Consider the following 19,007-nt stretch of genomic DNA (forward strand, 5'->3'; position numbering starts at 1 on the left):
CACAGACATACTGATACACACTGGCACAAAATGGTGTCTTCTGAAGAGCGATTAACTTGTTTTTATGTTCATATATTTTAGAGTGACACATAAATAGGGCTAAACATAAACTAAGGCAATAAAGTCACCTGGAAAAGTAATTAATTGGACTTATAAGGAAACGTTCATTATGAGATTTGATAGGCGATAAACTGGACTGAATAGCTGCTAGTGTGGGTGTGAAGGACTCAGGAGATGGTCGTAATGTTTTACAGCTGCGGTAATTTCTATTGCTGAGGATAACTATAGGCAGGTAAATTAGTTACCAACTCTTAGACTAGAAGATTCTGTTTCACACAAACAAACACTAACTTCAATTGTGCCATAACAAGTATTAAATACCTCAGTATTCTTATTTCAAATTGAATAAAACGCACAGATGGAGGATAAATGTTGGACGAATAGAAACGCGATGTTTCGTTGACAAATTAAAAAAAAAAATTGAATTTAGAACGTGGAGTTATATAATTCCGCGTTCTGAATTCGAATTCGTAGAAAAGCTACTTTTAAGTCTAAGTTCTGTAACAAGCAAGATTTTATTTCGCAACGAAAAAACTGGCATCCATAAATCATCGACCTAAGTCAGTATTAGCAACAATGCGTTATCATGATCACCATTTCAGCCGTTAACTGTCCACTGCTGAATATAGGCCTCCCTCTTGAGGGTATTGGCAGTAGTGGTAGAAATATATACATACATACACAAAATATACAACACAATTCTGCTACATCAAACTATCTTAAGAATCCATTAACGAAGGTCCCAAATAGCTAAATAAATTCAGTCCCAGTTGGCCCAGTTTGAGTCTCTGGTCATGCGAATCCAAGCTTAGGAAGCTTGGATTTGTCACGATGAGTCAATTGGCCTGACTTCATCTTCACCTATCACCTGCAAGTATCCCTCAAGTGTGTAACGATAACACATTAAAAGATTGTACATTTACAATCGGACATTAAATAAAGTACAAACAATTTCAAAATCCAATGTTATAAGCAACAGAATAAAAGTCGACCACTTTATACATGATTTCAGACAATAAAGTGTCGGGCAAATATTTACGTAACAAACACAACCCCATTTGGACCCTTTTAGCAACGGGATCAATTGCTGAAGTTTGGCCGGAACCGGCAAACGAGGTTATTGCCTTGGCCTGACTTAATGCAAGTTTTAAATTGTAAACGGAAAAACATCGCTTGACATAACATACTGCTATATATATTGTGCCAAGCTTTTATGGCACAATAACAATGGTTAATAGGCATTTTTATATCCCACATAAATTGAGCGAAGATACAACAATTTAAGAGCTGTATACCGAAGTATGGCTACGTGTGTATTATCTATTAATCCCCAAAAACAACTGAACAATTTTAATTATTTTATTAAAAAAAAAAGTTCTATGTTAGGGAACAGAAATACAACAAATTGTGCAAATGTATCACTAAAAATGTCTCCCATACTTCACATTAGAAAATTGATTAGTGGTTTTCCAAAACTGACATTATTTGTCAGTTTTTGAAACGAAGTTACGAAGGTGTTACAGTTCTGTATATACTTGTAGTTTGTTAGTACAGGCAAAGTGCTTAGGGATAAAGAGAATGTATCACGTAAATGTATAATAATGTGAACGGATAAAAGAGTAAAGGAATAGAATATTTATTTGCTTTGAATAGGCGATAAGAGGTTCTTGTTCAATAGGTGAACAACTCCAGCTGTATATTCAGCTAAAAACATATATTGATGTGTGGACTACATGAAAGATAAAACAACAAGGAAAGTAACTAAAATAAATAAAAATATAAATATACATATTATTTATATTTTTATAAATAAAAATATACATATTACATTTACCCTAAATAATATAGGCTAAGGGTAGGAAATGATTTACGTGAGGGAAGCTACAGGTGTATTAATAAAAAGATAAAACAAAATTGACGATACGTTAGTTGGTAGCATGCTAAAAAAAGAAAGATAATACGACGAAATTCCAATTTTTCCCAAAGCACAAGTATTAGAAATAATATTATATAATAACAATTAACGCAGTTTCATCAAGAACTTAAGTTTGTATTTTGATTTGCCCATAATAACAAGTTGCTTTAGAAAAATAAATCCGTTTCAATAGTAGAACTCTTCAAAAGGATAGAAACGATTTGGATTTGGATCTTGAATAAACATTTATAGATCTTAGTATACACTATCGTCTGCCTTTTGTAGTATTTGTATCTACGTATGAGACACTAGAGCACCTACACAAATTATCTAGTGAATAGATAATGGCTTCTGTAGAGCATATCCAAATGTTCACATACTTGAACTGCGGGGATCGGAATTATTCAGCAGCTATTGGAACAAGTGTCAGTAGTCTTTATGCAGTGAAGAAAGAAACGTTTAAATTCAAGGGAATTGCAGTTAAAGTAGTAATAATTATGAGTGATATTTGGAATTCTGATATTAGAACAAATTTATGGAGCAGGGCAAAATCCTACTTATTACGGAGTAAATCTTTTTGTAGACACATGATTGTGCTCCGTTCTAAGATCAGATCAGCTCTAAGATTTAAATCACAACTAACCTTAATAATGATGACAGAGTAGCAAGTAGTGCTCGTAGGATTGATAAAAAAATAAACTGTGTATTAATGGAATATATTACTGAATATAAAAGTTAACTTCCGATTATGATTACAAAACTCATAAACGACGAGATGTTTGTTAGACATCTACAAGATTATACCGAAAATATTTTAACTTATAACGCAAAATCGCGGGTTCACAAATAGATTTGGCTTCGTAACAAAAAATTTTTGCTCCTCAAAGAAAAAACGCTTCAATCATAAAAATATTAGAAAGTCGATACAGAATTGGCAACGTAATCGAGTAATAGTGTTTATATTATGCGACTTGTCCTGGCTTTACACGATAAAAAGATAAATTTGAATTTTATATTAAACTTAATATTTCGTAGGTATCTCTTATTTTTATTTTAAAAATAATATGTAGCCCATGTTGCTAATAATATGGCTTTCTATAAGTGAAATAATTTTATAAATCAGTTAAGTAGGTTTTGAGGTTATTCATTACAAACAAACAAATATACAAGGAAACAAACCCTTTATGATGATGAGTCAATTATTTAAAATACATTCGTAAATTTTAGAATGAATACTAAGATGAAGAGAATGTCTATGGAAGTATATCTTTAAAGTTCCCACTTGGCAGTGCTTGGAAGGTCGATGACCCGAGTTGTGAGATTCGCGAGCTGAAGTTAGTTCGATAAAATCCGTTTCTTCGTAAATGGGTCACAGGAGACGGCGACGTCTCGCCGGCTCGCCGCCGGCGGTGATTGCCAGAGACACATTACGTTACTTTGTCTCAGAAACTGCTTCAATGGCAAACTAGAGCATGGGATATAAAAAGTATAGATAAGTAATATCGGTGCCAGTCCGATATCTACATATTGGGTCCGCATGTCAGAGACATGCGGTGGATGGCGGAAAAAAGGTCATCACCCATTTTGATATCGCCCATACCGATTGGATATATATATTCATTTCCATACTTTTTTTTTACAACACAGGGGGCAAACGAGCATGCGGCCCACCTGATGGTAAGTGACTACCGCCGCCCATGAGCACCCACAACACCTACGGCATTGCAGGTGTGCTGCCGGCCTTTTAAAAAGGAATATACTCTTTTCTTGAGGTTTTTCTTTTAGGTTGTCGTATCGGTTCGGAAATACTGCTGCTGGAAGTTGATTCCAAAGAATGGTTGTGCGAGGAAGAAAGTGCCTTGAAAATCGCACGGTGGAAGACCGCCACTCGTCCAGATGATTGGGATGAAACTATAGTTTGTGGCGGGTTGTACGGTGGTACTACTTATTAGATTACAGATATTTAATATATTCGTTATTATTTACATGACGGATATAGGTATAGTAATTCCAATACATAGATATTAAAGTACCTCAATGGTGAACCTAATAACACCTATGGGATGTGACATATCAGTTTACATAGAGGTGATTTTTCGATAGGTTTTTTAAGTGATTTAAAAAAGGGAATTCTAAAATACTCCGTATATTTATCGTATCTATTTTACGCGATTACGTTACCAATTTTATATCAATTTTCACAATTCGTTTTGTAATTGAATGGGTTTACTCCCAAATTATCGCCTTGTGGTCCCAGCATAGAATGAACCACCCCTTCCTTTCCCGTGGGCGTCGTAAGAGGCGACTAAGGGAACTTAGTGCTCGAGAGAGAGGCCGCAGCGTCCCTCTTAAAGCATCACCAAAGCCTAACCGCAGTTGCCAACCAGCTTGCCAAGTGTAACTAAAACCTCCCAAGGAGGCTTATGTCCAGCAGTGGGCAATTAACGGCTGATATGTTCATATGATGACTCTCATATTAGATTCATTTTTTTTTCTGTTCACCAAAATCCTTGTTATTGCAAAATGTACCTTGTATTGTAAACATATGATTATGTTTTCAATTCAAATATTTTCACACTTTTTATGTGTTTATATTAAACGCTACAGAAGCGAATTTTGTATATATTTTAAGAAGTTTAAATAAATTTAATTTAGGTAAATACAATATTAATTAATTAAATTATTTATAGTTACTCTTCTCCATCTAAACGTTGCCTGGAAGAGATCGCTCTTAACGATAAGGTCGCCCATTGTTTTCTCACTGTGATTATTTCTTGTAATTGTTTGTATCTATAATAAGTTTACTATTGTAATCTTTTGGAGGAAACAATGGAACATATATCTATCTATTAATGAAAATATACTACATACTTACAAATCTTGAGCAGTTTTGAGAGTTGAGACATTTTATGATTTAGGTATTACTTACCTGAAAAAAAAAACAAAATAATTATTAGACATGAATCGACATAAAAATATATTACCAGTGGGAAACTTTGTACAAATGTCGTTTGCTTGGGTACCTCTGTCCCATTCGTGTTTCAACCGTAAAGCAGTTGTGTCTGCATGGCTGTGTTTCAGTCTGAGGGTGGGATATTATATTTGAGGTGGGAATTTACAGGGTACAGAGGAATAACAACTGAGTCCTCAGGAATAGCAACGCATGGGGGGGTATCATGGGCGAAACAGTATACTATGTTATGTGCATGGTACTGCTCATGTCTATAGGCGACAGTTAACACTTTCCATCAAGTGGGCCGTCAGCTTGTTTGCCATTCTAAGTTGTATAAAAAAAAATCACAGTTGTTTACAACTTTGCAAATTTTATAAACGTGATCTTCACCATGATTATATTGTATTTTTGAGCTTCCAATATTTCGATGCTATATATAGAATACACTCATATAATATATAATAATGGGCCGTCAGCTTGTTTGCCATTCTAAGTTGTATAAAAAAAAAAAAAAAATATCAGAATTATATTGTTAGAATATAATGTTTTCAGGGTTTATTTATTTTTATTATTTTTTATTTTTTTATGCAACTTAGAATGGCAAACAAGCTGACGGTCCACCTGATGGAAAGTGGTAACCGTCGTCTATAGACATGAGCAGTACCATGCACATAACATAGTATACTGTTTCGTGCATGATACCCCCCATGCGTTGCCATTCCTGAGGACTCGGGTGTCATTCCTCTGTACCCAATAAATTCACGTCATATCCTACCCTTCAAACCGAAACACAGCCATGAAAACACAACTGCTTTACGGTTCAAACACGAATGGGACAGAGGTACCCAAGCAATCGACTTTTATACAAAGTCTCCCACTTTAGTTGTTTGACAGAAGGATATATTTATAGAGTGGTCCTATAGATTTTTTTTTATATTGTTTCAGTAGTTTAGTTCAATTTTAAATTAAAATAACTGTTTTTATCACAATTGAAGTCGGTCTTAATTATTCTTAAATATATGAATAGACATACACAATACATTTACAATTTTATATATATGTAATCTATATAAATATTAATTATTGTAATTACATCCATTTTGTGCGCAATAAAGAGTTTACGTTATTACTAAGGACAGCATTGTAACAGATACCGGTATTAATCCAGAGAGATCCCTTTTAAAGAATCTATTATAGCTTTACAAAAAAACTGAATCAGCGATTCCATTGAAGATCTACCGACGGCGTATTCAGAGATCTTATAAAGCGACGTCTGATGGATTTACCTCATAATACCTATATTGAAAGACCTCCCCACTCATCCCAATCCGAGGGGTAATGTGGGACAGTGTTATGGGATGGGAGACTTGTATGGATGTCGTTTTAATGACGAATATAGATATTTTTTTTATTTATTTCAAGTAAACAGTTACATAGACAGTATATATACTTAGTGCTGCGAAACTGCATTGCAGTTTGTCTGCAGCTTTGCGCTCATTGTACATACAGCTTTTTAATGTAATAATATTTTATCTGAACCATTTCGTTCGTGTGGACATTATGATTATTCTGAATTTATTAGTTATTAATAGTAAAAATATAAATTTAATTTACGTGAATTTACAGGGTACAGAGGCATAACACCTAAGTCTTCAGGAATAACAACGTATGGGGGGTATCATGGGCGAAACAGTATACTCTGTCATGTCTATAGGCGACGGTTACCACTTTCCATCAGGTGGACTGTCAGCTTGTTTGCCATTCTAAGCTGTATAAAAAAAATACATCGCAAAGTGTTGAAGAGGTAATTAAAAAAAAAAGATTAATTCATAGTAAACAACTCCATTTCATTCAATATTAAGAAAAAAATATTTTTATTCAAGTAAAGTTAGATTTAACCCTTTGCATAATGGTAGAAATTTCCACCATAACATTGAATGCCCGAAAATTATATAAAACACCAAGTTCACTTTAAGTTGATCGTGCCTGGATACCTTTTTAATGTCCATTGCAGAAAAAAAAACATAGCTGTCAACTTTACTTTTTTTAACCATTTTTCCTTTAATTTTGAACATGAGTATTGAGAATCACCTTGATGTATGACACCAATAAAATCATGCAAAGGGTTTTTGAATAGCAATATTTTCATTACCGCCCATTAGAAATTCATTCGCCATTTCAGCCAAGAGGAACGGGCAAAAAACTCAACTGTTGCTTTTTTCAAAAAGTTTAATTATATTATTAGACAATTGCTGATAAAATGGACTGTCCCATCCTAAAATATTGGGTGGGACAGGTTATCAATGTAAGAGCGTTATCACCGCTCATTTACTAACATAGGTTAAGTCAATTTGTAACTAACAAAATGGGCCTTATGTAGTCTAATTAAATAAATATTATTATTATTATTATATAAATAATTAATTTGTGTGAATACAAACTAAGCAGTATCAGATCGTTATTACAAATCCAACTGACTTCAAAAAAGCAAAACGTTCTCAGTTCGGCTTTATTTACGTTTGTTACCTCATAACTCCATCATTTATAAACCGATTTGGGTAATTCATTACACTAGTAAACTAGTAAAAAAGTCGTCCGCTTAGGTACCTCTATCGCACCCGTTTTTTTGCTATAAAGCAGCTATGCTTGTATGATTGTGCTTTGGTTTAAAATCTGGGATAAGGCAGAGAAATTATACGGTACCTAAGCAAAAGACCATGACCGTCAACGAAGGAATGGCAATGCTGTTTTTTTTTATACCAATGAGTTGGCAAACAAGCATACGGCCCACCTGATGGTAAGTGGTTACCATAGCCTATGAACACCTGCAATACCAGAGGTATTACGCGTGTGTTGCCGACCCTGAAGAAACCTTTTTGCTTGAGGGTTCATTGTAACCATGGCCAGGGTTCACAGCTATCGACCATCACAGTGCATTCTATCTGTGATAACCATGGAGCTGCAACGGTTTTTTTTAATAGGTAAAGATGAAATGGTAACCCCGCCTGCGCTATCGGTACACACTGGCGGGACACCAGTGAAAGATGACAGGTGCGGATGAAAGCAGGTCGTTAGCACATTCTGACGAATTCCACAAGAATTAATTACGATAGTTTCCAGGGGGAACCGCGTGGAGTTCGACCTGATAGCGTATATCGCTAGCAATGGAGCTGTTACATCCACATTACTCACTATCCCTTTTCCAGGATGAAAGCAGGTCATGACGGACTGCACAAGAATTAATTACGATGGTTTCCAGGGGGAACCGCATAGAGGTCGACCTGATAGCTCATTACTAACAATCCCTTCCCTATAAGCTACGATTACCATTTTCCATCATGTGGATCATTATTTTATATGCTAATCTAGGACAGAATAAAAATAGATGTTCTTGCCTCACCTCTACGAGGATTTTGTCCAAATTTAAACAAACATAAAGTATTAATTACGTAAATATAGCAGGTACTTACACATCCAACGAAATACCGATAAAAGCTTTATAAACCATTAAATATGGGGACCGTTGTTAATCAATTATGTAATCTACTGTTTGAAATAAAGATTATTATTATTATTATTATTATTATTAAATATTAATTCAGGACAATCGATTTAATGTGTTATCTGTGGGTAATTGTCAATATTTAATGTGGCTATGTGACGGGCTTTGGGTATGTCGTTTACAAATATATATGAACGGGAATCGAACCTACGATCTCATTTAAGCAAAGCGACCGATTTTCGCAGTTCCTATAAATTCTCAAAATCGCTTAAAAATTGTCGTAGTTACCAACTAACATAAAATACAGGTGAATTTTGTCGAAAATAATAAGCTCAGTTCGATAGTAAAATGTCTGTATTTTTTTTAATTTTAGAAGAGAATAGAAAACTGTCAGGTAAATTATTATATTGTTATATTTCTGTATTTTATATTTTGATTATATAACATTAATAAAAATGACTATTGAATTTTTACAACAAATTTACGATCCGATACGAATCCGAAATGAAGAGATCAGACGAGAGAACCAAAGTACTCGACGAATCCTCAAAGTCTGCAAGCTAAAGTGGCAATGGGCCAGTCACATCTGTCGAAGGGACGGAGACAATGGAGATCACCTACCGAAAAACGCCCCTTGGGTCAACCTACCTCCAGATGGACTGATGATCTAAGCACGATACGGGGAAGAAAATGTATGCAAATTGCAGAAAACTCCATTCGTTGAAGGCATTGAAGACAGACGATATTCAGCAGCGGAAACACGTGAATTTAGAATCTACTTCTGGAAAGTACTTGATAATTTAAGACTTTATTAAAAATAATATAAATCTTATAAGGAATAAATCTTACCTTTGCAAAAATGTAATTGATGGCAAAAAGAATCATAGACAATACAACTGAATTAAAGTCAATTAAAAATTGTTTGCGTTTCCAAGAATATTACAAATCAAAATGGCGGGCGTGGCGCCATCTTGTCGAAAGTTGAAAGTCATCGACCTATTGTGCTAAAATGTCTTCATAATAATTTATTTACGGGCTTCGTGCTATAGCGTCATTCACTTGATTACACTAACTACAAAGAATACTGAGTTTTTTATAACATTACATATTTTTTTTATTATGGTAGATCTTATAAGTTACGATACTGAATTCCTTAATACATTTTATCTTGCACTCATTTTAAGACGTTAATAACTTAAAAGAAATCCGTAAAACTATAAAAATTTACAGTTGGAGTACAGTATTATATGGGTATGAAAAATGAACGAAGATACAAAAGGAAAATAAGATACTTGAAGTAGAGGAATAGAGATATGAGGAGGAGGAGAATGGAAAAGATAAATAGTACTAAAAAAGTAATGAACAAGTAAATCTTGAATGAAGGAAACGAGAGAAGAACATTAATTAAAACAATAGAGGATAGATAAGGTAGAATACAGAGCTACCTTATAATATATGACAAAATCATATAGACATATTGGAAAGAAAAACAGAAGCTGGAAGAGTGCGTATGGAAGTTACATATTTTTTTTCTGTTGCGAATTCCCAAGACTTATTGAATATTTCAATCTTTTACCACATAATACATTCATCTGAACATGTTTATTATTTTTTAAGTTACAAAGCAATTGCTGTTAACAAATTTCATACATCAAACAGTCTATATCAAAAACAATCTTCGTAACTAATCTATTTCATGTCAAGAACACGCGTACCGATCAACTATAATAGCGCTATATGAAATAGTATAAAACCCTTTTATTCTAGCTGACATAAAGAAAATTATTTCGCATATTAAAATCGTGGCCGACTGTACATAATACGGACTGTCCCAAGGCAGCCGACTCGGGTGTTACGTAACTAGACGCGTATTGATCGCGGGCGCGGCGCGCGTCACCGCACCCCCTCCCCCCGGCTCCTCGATGTTCCACGGCCAATCACGCTACGAGGTTTAATTTTAATTTGATAGCCGTTTCGAACAACCGCCCTTCTGATTTGTCAAACTGTTACGTCAAACTTCAAGTATTCCAAACATAGCACGTGTCTTTGCTCTTCTAGTGGTTTTAGCGTCAATCCTTGTTGATCCTGACAGACTGTACGTCGAAAATATGTAGGAAATATAAGTGCAAGAGATATTTTAGAAGAAATTACAATGATTTCGGAATTGTCTGCTTGCATGCAAATTTATTATAGGCCGTGTGCTCCCGGGATAGAAAAGGCTACCCCTTCCTTTCCCGTGGATGTCGTAAGAGGCGACTAAGGGAGGGCGAGGGATAGGCATCAGCGTCTCTCATAAAACATTTCCAAAGCCTGACTGCGGTTGACAATTCGCCTGCCAAGCGTGGCAACTACTGGCAAAATCCCTCAACAGGGGGAGGCTTACGTTCAGCAGTGGACAGTTAAAGGCCGATATGATGATAATGCTAATTTATTCAAGACTCTATAAAATTGCACCCAATTTTCCTAAAAAAACTGATGAATGTTGCATTGTACTAGATTACGTAGAAAGGGCGTTCTCTAGCGCTATTACTACTATAATTCTAACGAAGGTATCGCCCTCTAGTGTCATTAGTTTCTAGGCCACCTTCTTTATACACATGGAAGATATCACGCCGGCATACACAGACTATCAGAGTATGCCGGCTGAAGAAACCCAGTGACCCGGAGGTCGTCGCCTCCGGAGTAGAAGCTGGGGTGGTGGGGTACACCCCGAGGCCCCTACCTCGCCCGCCCACACATCATCCGGCGGGCAAGAGATGCCCATGTTGTTGTTGTATACATATGGCTCACTTCGGACGAGAGTTATACATGCCCTTTGAAGTACAAAGCAAGAGACAATCTATCAACTAATTTATAATCATAATTCATTACCATTTAAAGGTTAAGGCTGGGATTCGATCTTGGACGTCCTCTCATGGCCTTGTTAAGCGTTATCAGCTCGTGATAAAATAGTACTTAGAAATATATTGATTCTAGTATTCAGTAGTGTCGACTGCTTAACATAGGCCTCCCCTAAAGACGACTATAAGAAACGGTCGCGAGCTAAAGGACTTAGAGCCATTTCCTCCTGGTATTTGCCATTGGGGATTTTGCCAATAGTTGCCACGCTTGGTAGGCAGGTTGGCAACCGCAGTTAGGCTTTAGAGATATTTTAAGATGAACGCTGCTGCCCAATACCCGACCATTAAATTTACTTAATCGCCTCTTATGACTTCCACGGAAAAGGAAGAAATGGGTCTTTCTGTGTCGAGACCATACGGGAATTTAGTAATCATACCGGTTGACAGTTAATAAAATTGTAAAGAAAATCTCGTTCGAAGTCGCGGGCAGACGCTAGTCGGCTTTATAAATGAGTTTATAAACCAAGAGCCTCGGTGGAATTCGCCCCAATTGAATTGTAAGCTTGGCGCCCCTTAGTCTTCCGTCGCCTGTTGGTAGGCACTTAGAGAGTCTCATAGCTGTGATACGAATGCAATAATAATATCATATTCCCCTATAATTTTCAATGTATTGGAGAGATTGGAAAGAGAGATTTATATTTGTCATTCATTATATATATACATATGTATATATATTTTGACGTGTGGTCCCCAGCACAGAATAGGCCACCCCTTCTTTTCCCGTGAGTATCTTAAGAAGCGACAAATGAAGAGCGATGGATGGGCAGCAGCGTCCCTCTTAAAATATTTTTAAATCCTAGCTGCGGTTGCCAATCCGCCTGCCAAGCGTGGCAACTACTGGCAAACTCGCCCTAGGAGGAGTCTTATGTTCAGCAGTGGACAGTTAAAGGCTGGTATGAGGATAATATAATATATATTTTTATACAACTTAGAATGACCAACAAGCTGAGGGCCTACCTGATGGATAGTGATAACCATTGCCTATAGACATAAATAGTACCCATTATATACCATCATGTGTTGCCATTCCTGAGGACTATAGTATTATGCTCTCTCTGTAATTTTTTTGTCATATCCCATCCTTCAAAGCTAAGCACAGCTATGTAAAAAGAATTGCTTCACAGTATAAACACGAATGGAACAGAGATACCCAAGCAGAAGACTTTTGCACAAAGTCATCCTGTGGTAAATGAATGATAAATATAAATATTCCTCTCCAATGTCTAAAGTGTCTACATTGAAATATATCGTAGAATATCAAAATATTATTACAGTCTTTGGCAAAAAGGAACATTAATCAATAAATTAGATTTGCATGCCTACAATATTAAGGCAATTAAACAGATGCCAAAAAGTTTTGTCACAAGGCCCTTATAATGTCAAATGTATGTTTAAAGCAAATAAATATTTCATTTCATTAAAATAATGGTAATGATTTCAATTCAATTTTGTATAAAAATAAAATACACAATGTATTGAACATTTTCTGTTGCAAACATGGAGTGTGCACTTTGAAATTGCAAATATATGCAACCACTTAGCGGGTTGCATTCATCATGGCGTGTACTTCCTCTAGTTCTATGTTAATTTTATGCACATAAAATACATTTAAACCCTTCTGATTCAACGAAAAGCCATAATTGTTACAAGAAATATCAATAATACTACTATTATTAATGCGATTGTTAGTGCAGATGGAAGGATGTTTGTTGTTCTTTGACGTTTAAACGACTAAATGGATATAAATGAAATTTAATTGGTACACGGGTAGCTTATATCCTAACTTACAACATGGGCTATTTATACTCTTTCACAAGAAAAGGAGCCGGAGGATAAAGCTAGTACTAGGTAACATAAAGAATATTGTAAATTGGAAAATGTTTGGACTTTATAATTGTAATATAATGTAGACTAAACACAGTTTAACATTTGCATAGCTCTGCGGGGTGCTACATGTTATGTTCCTGTATATGTAACTTCTTATTGTACCATGTAGCAAGCGAATAAATATGATTTGATTTGATTTGATTTGATAACTTGACAATTGACAACTATTAGTTTGTAAATCATTCACTTACAAAATTGGCATGTTTGGTGTTAGTTGATTGTGGACGGGATTTGAAATGTTTAATTTACATGTTGAACATATTTCAATAAATGCATATAATGTTAACAGAGATTTACAAACTGTGACCATTAACGTCTCTTCACAACAGACAACAATTTTTTGATATTACATTAGAATCATGATAAAAAATGACGACTTAAAAGTGTTCTTGTATAAACCTACTTAAAGTTTATTTTGACTTTGACTTTAGGATAAGCGTCTAAAAAAATATAGCTCCATAATTCGCTAAAAAATAAACTTATAGGCTATAAGGAATTTAATATCGGGAACACTAGCAATTCGGGATTAGTGCGGTAGACTGAGGTCGTCAGAGATCAATACAGATCAATCGCGTGTGATCGCACAACTGGGTCTTGGCTTAATGAGATACCTTGTTATAAAGAAAAATGTAAGAACGGCCATACATTTCATAGTTATTGGCGTACTATATCATATATGTTAGTATCTGTAGCTATAACGTTTTGTAAGGATAAGTTCATTATGTATAAGATTATTATCTGGTATACTCTTAAATGTATTTTTTATACCACTGAGGTGGAAAACAAGCACACGGTAAGCTACCCACCTGATGGTAAGCTATAACCGTAGCCTATAAACCTCTTTATCCCCCATTTGAAGAACCATATGCTGTAGTATCGTGGGAAAACTTCGTCAGGTAGCTCATTCAAAACATCTCTGAAATCGCGCCGTACTCGATCATTTAGGCTGTAGGGTATCTAACAGTGATATCAGTCTAATCTATCGCCAATAATAATTTTGTACTAAATTCATGAAACAACAATTAGAAATTAAATATTCTGCGGAAGTCCATATCACTGGTTATTTGATTAGAATTATTTTGTTTAATTCCGTTACCAACAAAATCATCATCATCGTATTAGCAATGAACAACTGCACAACCTAGACCTCCCCCATACAAGCGATTATGACAGTAGTTGCTACGGTTGGCAGATAGATAGACATATGAGTTTATCCAGCCATTTGGCTTTGATGACATTTTAAGTGGAACGCGAAACAAACTAATGAAATAACCAGTAATTACGACAAAATTAGAGTCAATTTGCAATAGTTTGTATTGGCAACAGTAACCCTACAGTACCCCCATTAATCAGCGCTTTTTGCATGCAAATATGAGATTAGTTTAATACTGGTAGATTCATACAATCCAATTTTGAACGGTAACCCACTGTCAAGGCTTTTTAATGCAACTTTGAAACCCACAAACTAAACCCAATCTCCATACACTGAATCACAACGCGCTCAAAGTTATATTGGCAAAGATACGCGTGAATATACTCATAAAAACAGTAGAATAAAAATTTTCTTTTGAGGAAAGCTGATTAAAAAGAGAGGTTGTGGGCAACAAAGGAAATCAAGAACGGAAATTGGATATACATGTATATTAATCAAAGAAGCTTAGAAAACTAAGGCCGTGAAGGGGAAGCAAAAGGGAACAATAGAAAGATGTCTCAATTTTGAATTTAGTAGATGATAATATTGAAATTATAGTCAATATAATGACCACAGATATATGTGAGTTTCCCACAGAGTATTATAAAATAAGTAATCTGTATTTTCAGCATTTTTGAATAGTCCCATTTCCTGTAAAATAATTATAACAGACTCTCTTAATAATGAACAATGCATATCAGAAATGAGACGCATAGAAACCATAGAACACCTGGTATTTGATGTCAGTGTTTACATAAAATACAAATAAACATTTTAATATTGTCACAAAAAGATGCAAATCAGAATAAAAATAACCGAAAAACATTATACAAATGAATAATGTAACGGACCCTCTGTCATATAGGAAGATGTACACCATGAAATCGAAATTTACGATCGAGAGCATCATAAGTACACAGTAAACACGGATCCGGAGATGTAACTGTGTCGTAAGTTGAAATTGACAATTCTTCAGGCGAAAGTTCATAAGGTTACGAGGTGACGACTTCGGTAGCATTGAGGTTGAATATTGCTTCTCGGAAAACGGTCCCGGCTTCGCTGATTTTGGCTTTGAATTTTTTCTTTGAACTTTCCTTTGACCAGAGTTTTAATCCCCGACGCAAAAGAGATTATAAGTTTGAAGTTTTTGTATATGTTTGCGTATATACATACACACAGTACATACAGTATTTTAGATAGAGGACATATAAGTTACTTTTTATTCTGGCCAATCACAAGGATGCAAGATCGTTGACGATTGATTTTAAATATTCACACCGTAACGGATCTGGTGTAGACATGAAGTTCCAAAGTCTCAAAGTATATTGTATAACGGTAAACGGTGTTTTGTCATTAAATCCAATATTCACGAAGTAAACGACTCGGGGTTTTATCTTGCAAACTTTGAAGCTTCATCACTTTGTATTTTGAAGTAATTAATATCGCCAGGGGACCGGGCTTGTTTCGGAACTCTCTCGATTACAAAAACCTTAATTTCAGCACTGAACTTGTGTATTTAACAAACATCCCGGGGTAAGCCGCAGTCATAAAGTGCTAGTATAATTTATTTATCTACACTTTTAATTACAGTAGCTTCAACAAAGAGGTTTACTGCCGCCATTGGACTCACATTAATTTAGTCCCAATCGAAACAGCTTTTTTTTTCTTTTCGGATCAATATCCGTTTACTGGTTGTTACACATGATTCTGCGCTCTTAATTCAAATGTTTTAAATACAGTCTATAGAACGTTTCATTTGAAAAAAAAAAGAAACTTCTAAAAACGTGTGTGCATGCGCGTGTTTGCGTATGCATATGTGAGCGTGTCTTGGCCAGTTAGTCTCATCAGATAGTCGGATTTTGATGTATCTTCTTTGGTTTTTTCCTTTCTACTTCGTATTTTTACTACCATTATTTTAGTATTAATAGTATTTGTACTATCATTACCAATTTTCAGATTTTTATCGTTAACAGTAAACCAATATGGGACACTAAGCATATATTACTTAATAGTTACTATGTAAACATTAACCTTAATTGTGTGACCTGACAGTGCGGAATCACTATCATTATTCAAGGCACGGCCTGGAAGATATCATCTGATTAATATTTGATTTACGAGCTTGTATACAGTAAATTAATGATCTTATTTATTTCGCAGTACACGATAAAACACCTTGTTTTAATGGTTTGACAGGAATGGTTGGAAAATTAGAAGCTATTTAAACAGATTTTGCGACTTTGTATTCGATTAGAAATAAGTACATTTTACTTGGCAAACAACGGCAATAAATATTTTTCTTCACAATAAGCAGAATTTTATTTCAAAAAGAGTAACGACTGCCCAAACTGTTGCAAAATGAATATGGTCTCATATTTATAATGAGTAAATCCTATCAATTGTAAAAATAATTTTTCAAAATCGGTTCAGAACTGGAGATGTTTTAACACAAAAACCAAGCTTTTATTTTAGAAAATCGCTTAATAACGGACAAAGAACTCTTCAATTCTCAGCAATAGTGATTTAATGAGGAGACCATAGGCGTGACAGTATTAAAACTGTTTTTATTGGCGTCGGTTACTCCTTCTCGTCAGTTTGTCAACTTGTCAGTCAGTCATTTGTCAACTTGTTCGTGAATACCAATTTTGACCTATATTATACAAATAGACTTTATTTAAACAAATAAGTCATTAATAGTCTATATATATATATATATATATATATATATATATATATATATATATATATATATATATATATATATATATATAATAACAATAATTAAATACATGAATGTATGGACAATTATTGCTTCCATAATGAATTTACTATTAATGACTTATTTGTTTACAGTTCCAGTGATTTAAATCATTACCATCATCATCTTCATTATATCAGTCGTTAATTGTCCACCGCTGAACAGAACCGAGCCTCCACCATTAGGGAGGTTTAGCTCCAAAATACAATTACAAAGATGAAAAATATTTTTTTTTTTATAAAAACGACCTGCAAAAGTTTGAGAGCCACTGTCACACGCATTACATCTGAGCCGTACTAGTGCAAGGGGATTGTCGGAATATTTTCCGCGCAAATGTACTCCATTCATCCTTTTATCGTATTCCTCTTTCATTCATATTTATTGAGTTAACATCGGGTCACGGCGTTTTCCGAGAGGCCTTTCGTTTCCTTCGTTACATTTCCATACAATATTAAATTATTATTGTACAGACATTTATAGGATATATATACAGAAACACTAGGTGTCCTGTCGTATATCAAGGATCGTCGTCGGAGATCAAGGATATGGCCTGGGATAGAGCTGGCTGGAAGAAGATGCATGAATTAGTTGCACCGACAAGAGGAAACTCTTAAATGAAAAGAGAGAGATATTTATAACAAAACTAGCTGACTCGGCAAACGTTGTTTTACCATATATATTATTTTTAGAAATATACATGAAAATTTATCGTATTAGAATTATTATATTCGATTGACATCTTGCAGCCCTATTGCGGAATATAAAAATCGCACTTAAAAAACAGGGGTTGATCGTAAAAAGTTGAAAATTTGAAGTCGTATGTATTTTTCAATGCTAAATCATATTTAAATAAAAATAAAAAAAATTGTCAAAAAAATAAAAAATAAAATTTTAGAGGTGAGTCACCCTTATCATTGAGGGGTATAAAAAATAGATGTTGGCCGATTCTCAGACCTACCGAATATGCACACAAAAATTCATGAAAATCGGTAAAGCTGTTTCGGAGGAGTTTGGTAACAAACACCGTGACACGAGAATTTTATATATTAGATAATATTTACGAGCGCTTTATATAAAGCTTTATAAAAACAAAATTTCAAATTATTCTCTCTAATCTCTCTAGAGAATAATTTGAAATTTTGTTTTTATCGTCTTAACGCAAACAAATAGATTTTGTTCTACGGAAAAAAAACCTATTGGCGGAAAGACTAGATATTTTGATTTAAAATATAAATTACTAGCGACCCGCCCCGGCTTCGCACGGGCGCAATGCTAATATTAAATAGCGCCGCCGGGTCTATATTACATTAGAAACCTCTAAAATTATCAGTGTTCTTCTACTATATTATGCATGTATTATACATATAAACCTTCCTCTTGAATCGCTCTATCTATTAAAGAAAACCGCTTCAAAATCTGTTGCGTAGTTTTAAAGATTTAAGCATACATAGGGACGTACAGACAGCGACAGCGACTTTGTTTTATACTATGTAGTGATTGAACCAATTATGACAATATTTCTATGAAACTAATTCGAAAGTATATTTTATTAGATAAATAAATATTTTTCCAAATTGGTTTATACTTAACGGCATTATAAGTGATTTGAGAATCCCCTTTTTTGAAGTCAATCGAAAAACATCATTATATCAGCCTTTAAATGTCCACTGCTGAACATAAGACTCCCCTTTGGGGGGTTTTACCAGTAGTTGCCACGCTTGGCAGCCGGATTGGCAACCGCAGTTAGGCTTATACAGATATTTTAAGAGGGACGCTGCTGTCCATTCCTCGCTCTCCCTTAGTCGCCTCTCACGACACCCACGGGAAAGGAATAGGTGGC

The 19,007-nt window shown here is 34.8% G+C and overlaps 1 protein-coding gene across 6 annotated transcripts in view; it reads right to left on the reverse strand.

The window, feature by feature from the left end:
• LOC113519293 (synapse-associated protein of 47 kDa) overlaps positions 1-19,007 on the reverse strand; it is a 107,026-nt gene that overhangs the window by 41,906 nt on the left and 46,113 nt on the right. The gene's annotated exons all lie outside the window — the stretch shown is intronic.

This window comes from Galleria mellonella, unplaced genomic scaffold (genome assembly GCF_026898425.1).
Source record: "Galleria mellonella isolate WM207_F2 unplaced genomic scaffold, CSIRO_AGI_GalMel_v1 utg257, whole genome shotgun sequence".
In the NCBI taxonomy this organism is placed as follows: domain Eukaryota; kingdom Metazoa; phylum Arthropoda; class Insecta; order Lepidoptera; family Pyralidae; genus Galleria; species Galleria mellonella.